The sequence below is a fragment of the Hyaena hyaena genome, unplaced genomic scaffold (assembly GCF_003009895.1).
Source record: "Hyaena hyaena isolate Hyena2069 unplaced genomic scaffold, ASM300989v1 scaffold_1091, whole genome shotgun sequence".
Classification (NCBI taxonomy): Eukaryota; Metazoa; Chordata; class Mammalia; order Carnivora; family Hyaenidae; genus Hyaena; species Hyaena hyaena.
The window spans coordinates 342438-348437 of NW_024081723.1; positions in this window are offsets into that span (position 1 = coordinate 342438).

Consider the following 6000-nt stretch of genomic DNA (forward strand, 5'->3'; position numbering starts at 1 on the left):
GACCTTGGCATTCAAGGTCTTCTTAACATATCTTTATTAATAACTTTCTCTGTCATACCTCCTCAGCCTATTTATTTATTTATTTATTTATTTTTGTGAGGGGCACCTGGATAGGATGAGCTACTTTTAATTTATTTTTTTCTTTTCAAATTTTTATTTAAATTCTAGTTAGTTAGCATGCAATGAAATATTGGTTTCATTCAATGATGCATCACTGAATTCTATGTACTGTTGGTACAGACAACACCCAGTGCTCATCACAACAAATGCTATCCTTAATATCCATTACATATCTAGCCCATCCCCTACCCACCTCCCTCCATCAACCCTCAATTTGTTCCCTATCTTTAAGAATCTTTTATGGTTTTTTCCCTTCTCTCTCTCTTCCCATATTTTCTGTTTTGTTTTTTTAAATTCTCCATTATTATGTTCTGGTCCTTTATAGTCTACAGTGTTTTTATGGTGTAGTAACTTAGACCCTCTAAACAACTCTTAAGGGTTGAAAGAGAAAGTTTTATTGTTGTCAGTATTTCATAGCCGAGATACCATGTGATAAACCAATTTGTCTGAGGCTACAAAACTAGTAAACAATAGACTTAGAACTGATGAAATAGTCTGATTCTCCATCAGAGAGCTTCTTCCAGAGCAACATATCCCCTCTGGCTCCACCTTACTCCATCCTGAACCTGGAGGGACAGTGTGGGAAAGGTCAATCATTTATAACCCATGGTTCATTCTCTACTTTCTTTGAGGACTAAGGCAAGGTCAAAGGGGGCATCTAGACCCTTAGGACAGAAGGCTGGAGAGTGGAGACTTCCTTTCCACCTCCTGCTTTTATCTGGGAACAGAACTAGACAAATGGACATTGTTTCTCTATTTACAAACTCAGGAACTGTTGTCTTTCATACACTTCTTCGAGGATCTAGAGCCAGATAAACATTCTGTTCTGAGTTTGAACTTCAGGTATAGCTATTTTCTAGTTTTGCTTTTATAATATATAAACTAGGGATAATTGTAATATATAATAATTTGCAGGCCTATCATGGGGATTTAATATTCATAAAATGTTTTTAGCTAGAGACAGGTAAGTTGGGCATATCAATTCATTCAATCATTTCACAAATATTTATCAAGTGCCCTCTAAGTGACAAGCACCATGTTTGGCCCTGGGAACACACAGTATGGAACAAGCAGACAAAGTATGAGGGAAAGTTTGAAGGGTTCTTTTGCAAACCCTAGGTTCCTTAATACATCTTGTTTTAGCTTAAAGATTCATAAAAAAATTTCTCTACTCTAAAATATACTGTTTAAGTTTAAAATAATGTTTTAATTACTTGCCATGGAAGAAAATCAATCTTCCAGGACGATGCACCATGTTTATTGTTTGATTTCATGGAACCCTATTTGGCACATGATATGTGAAAATAACAACTATTCTTTACTGGGTGATTATTGTGCACCAGGCACCTTTCTAAATTTTGAATGTATGTTAACTTATTTAAATTTTACAGCACCCTTTTAAGGTACAGGTTATTGTCATCTCAACTTTACAGATGAAGGGAGTAAGTAACTGGAAGGGCTAGTCAGTTGCCTAAAGTCACTCAACTAGTAATTGATAGAGCTAATATTTGAACCCAGTCAGTTTGGTTCCAAAGGACACCCTTTAACCACTCCACTGCTTACCCTTGTGACCTGTATGCCCTCAATGTTGAAGCTCTGATTTTAGTGGCTCACAGTAGGAGGTCATTAGATGTGTATTTCTTTCCTTTTCCTCTTCCTCTTGAGTCTATTATTTTATGTCTTTGATGCTAACTCAAGAGATCTCCTGTTGGCTATAAGGTGATTTGCTACTGAGAAATATTTTAATCAAGATAGAGGAGCTGGGGAGCATATGAAATCTTTTGCTGGGAGAGCTTTGGACACAGGCATCACCCTTTCACCAGCCTGGGTCCTCCTCTCCCACTGGTTCTTAAAGATGGTGATAAAACAAGATACTCAAGACATTTTGAGCACCTCACATCTTCAGGAGGCCTCCGTTGCTGTTGCTGTTCTCAAATAGCTTCCTATCACCTTGCTTTGGAGCAGGAGGTCCTTCCCCTTATTTCTTTTCTGTTCTGGGGGCTTTTGCCTGTTGCTCTGAGCTTAGGCAACTGAAAAGACACTTGGGGGAAGTGCTCAAGAAGGAGGTGCTTCTCCTCTGGCTGGACTGGCTCCCAGCTATAAGCCGCCAGTAATCCTTGAAATGAAATAAATACTTTTCAGTCAAATACCTCACTGTCTAGTGTGGACACTTTTCTGCTAGCTGTCTGGGCCCATTTTTCAGAGGTCAAGCCACAAATTCCAGGCCAATGGCAAGTCAGGTTGTCACCTTGCTTCTGACCCACTGGCTATATATTGGAGGTTCCCATAACCCTCTCTTAGTGTTCAGTAAATTTGTTAGAACATCCCAATGAATTCAGAGAAACATTTTACTTATTAGATTACTGATTTGTTATGAAAGGGCCTAATTCAGGAACAGCCAGATGAAAGAGATTCATAAGGCAAGGTTTGTGTGAGAAGGCACAGAACTTCCATCCTTTCTGAGTGTGCCACTCTCTAGAATATCCATGTGTTCAACTACTTGGAAGCTTTCTGAACTTTGTCCTTTTGGGATTTTATGGAGGTTCCATTACATAGACATGATTGATTAAATCCTAAGCCATTGGCCAATCAATTCAACCTTGTGCCCTCCCCCCACTTTCTAAAGGGCTGAAAATTCTAACCTTCAAATCACATGCTTCGTTTTGCCAGCAACCAGTCCCATTTAAGGACTTTCCAAACATCATCTCATTAACATAAACTCGGGTATAGTTGAGAGGGATTTGTTGCAAATATTAACGTACCTTATCACTCTTAACACTTAGGAAATTCCAAAGGGTTTTGGAGCTCTGTGCCAGATATGGGGAGAAAGACCAAATATTTTTTTGTTTTTAAAATGTTTATTATTATTATTTTTTACAGACAGCATGAGCAGGAGAGAGGCAGAGGGAGAGAGGGAATCTTAATCAGACTCCACGCTTAGTATGGGGTCTGTTGTGGGGCTCAATCCCCTGACCCTGGGATCATGATCTGAGCTGAAATCAAGAGTCGGATGCTCAACCAACTGAGCCACCCAGGTGCCCCTATATATTTCTTATGATAAATCACAACATCATGCTGCCAAATACACAGAAAATCAATCACAGCTGATCAAACAGCAGGCTTGCCCCATCCCTGAAACACAGCTAGGTCAGCATCAAAACATTTTGATAAGTTTTTGATCTGAGGAAATTGATCTGAGGTTTAATGCAACAACTTGAATAATTTGAGGCAGAGAACATGGCAAATGGAGCAATTCACCCCAGAATAAAAAAAAATAAATAAAAAAAAAAAACAGGAAGAAAGGACGGCCAGGGATTTAATCAACACAGACATAAGTAAGATGTATGAACTAGAACTTAAAAGAATGATTATAAGAATACTAGCTGGGGTTAAAAAAAAACATAGAACACACAGAGAATCCCTTTATGGAGCGGTGAAAGAGCTAAAATCAAGTCAGGGTGAAATTAAAAATGCTATAACTGAGATGCAATCTGTAATGGATGCTGTGACGACAAGGATGGATGAAGCAGAGGAGAGAATCAGTGATACAGAAGATAAAATTATGGAAAATAATAAACTGCAAAGAAGAGGGAAATAAACACAAAGATCATGATACAAGACTTAGAGAACTCAACCACTTATTAAAGAGAAATAACATTCATTTTTAGGAGTCCCAAAAGATGAAGAGAGAGAAAAGGAGGCAGAAGGTATATGTGAGCAAATTATAGATTAAAACTTTCCTAATCTGGGAAAGGACAAGACATCAAAATCAAAGAGATGCGGAAAACTTCCACTAGATTCAACAAAACCAGCCATCACCAAAGCATATCATAGTCAAATTCACCAAATACACAGACAAGGAAAGAATCATGACAGTAGCAAGGGAGAAAACTCCTTAACCAAAAAGAGAAGACAGGTTATATCTTCAGCAAATCTGACTAGAGAAATTTGGCAGGCCAGAAAATCGGGGCAAGGTATACTCAACGTGCTGAATTGGAAATATATGCAGCCAAGAATTCATTATCCATCAAGGCAGTCATTCTGAATAGAAGGAGAGATAAAGTTTTCCCAGACACGCAAAAACTAAAGGACTTTGTGACCACTAAACCAGGCCTGCTAGTAGTTTTAAGGGGGAAGTAAAAATGAAACAAAAAAAAGACCAAAAGCAACCAATACTAGAAAGGAGCAGAGAACACCATCAGAAACACCATCTCTATAGGCGACACAATCACACTAAATTTATATCTTTCAATAATAACTCTAAATGTAAATGGACTAAATGCTCAAAGAAAAGAAAAGTCATAGTGTATCAGAATGGATAATAAAATAACCCCAAGACCCATCTGTATGCTGCTACAAGAGACTAATTTTTTTTTTAACAAAGATTATATTGGCAAGTTGGTTTCCATATAACACCCAGTGCTCATCCCCACAAGTGCCCTCCTCCAAGCACATCTATCCCCTCCCCTCCCACACGCATCAGTCCTCAGTTTGTTTTCAGTATTCAAGAGCCTTTCATGGTTTGCCTCTCTCCCTCTCCTCCACTATTTCCCCCCTTCTTCTCCCCCTTGGTACTCCGTTAAGTTCCTCCTAATCCTCCTATACGTGCAATCATATGGTATTTGTCTTTCTCTACTTGACTTATTTCGCTCAGAATAACACCCTCAAGGTCCATCCATGTTGCTACACATGGCCAGATTTAATTTTTCTTCATTGCCATGTACTATTTAATCGTATAGATGAACCACATCTTCTTGATCCATTCGTCTGTTGATGGACACTTAGGCTCTTATCATGTTTTGGCTATTGTTGAGAGTGCTGCTATGAACATTGGGGTGCATGTGCTCCTATGCATCAGCATTCCTATATCCCTTGGGTAAATTCCTAGCAGTGCTATTGATGGGTTATAGGGGAGTTTTATTGTTAACTTTTGAGGAACCTCCACACTGTTTCCCAGAGGGGCTGCACCAGTTTACATTCCCACCAACAGTGGAGGAGGGTGCCTGTTTCTCCACATCCTCGCCAGCATCTAGAGTTCTCTGATGTGCTCATTTTAGCCACTCTGACTGGCGTGAGGTGATATCTCAGTGTGGTTTTGATGTGTATTTCCCTGATGAGGAGGGATGATGAGCATCGTTTCATGTGTCTGTTGGCCATCTGGATGTCCTCTTTGCAGAAGTGTCTGTTCATATCTTCTACCCATTTCTTCGCTGGGTTGTTTGTTTTTCGGGTGTGGAGTTTGGTGAGTTCCTTATAGATTTTGGATATTAACCCTTTATCTGATATGTCATTTTCAACTATCTTTTCCCATTCCGTTGGTTGCCTATTAGTTTTGTGGGTTGTTTCCTTTGCCGTGCAGAAGCTTTTAAACTTGATGAGGTCCCAACAGTTTATTTTTGCTCTTGATTCTTTTGATTTTGGGGATGTGTCAAGTAAGAAATTGCTGCGGTGGAGGTCAAGGAGGTTGTTTCCTGCTTTCTCCTCTAGGGTTTTGATGGTTTCCTGTCTCACGTTCAGGTCCTTTATCCATTTTGAGTTTATTTTTGTGTATGGTGTGAGAAAATGATCTAGTTTCATTCTGCATGTTGCTGTCCAGTTCTCCCAACACCATCTGTTAAAGAGGCTGTCTTTTTTCCATTGGATACTCTTTCCTGCTTTGTCAAAGATTAGTTGGCTGTACAATTTTAGGTCCACTTCTGAGTTCTCAATTCTGTTCCATTGGTCTATGTGTCTGTTTTTGTGCCAATACCATATTGTCTTGATGATAACAGCTTTGTAGTAGAGGCTAAAGTCTGGGATGGTGATACCTCCCATTTTGATGTTATTCTTTAGTATTACTTTGGCTATTCGGGGTCATTTGTGGTTCCATACAAATTTTAG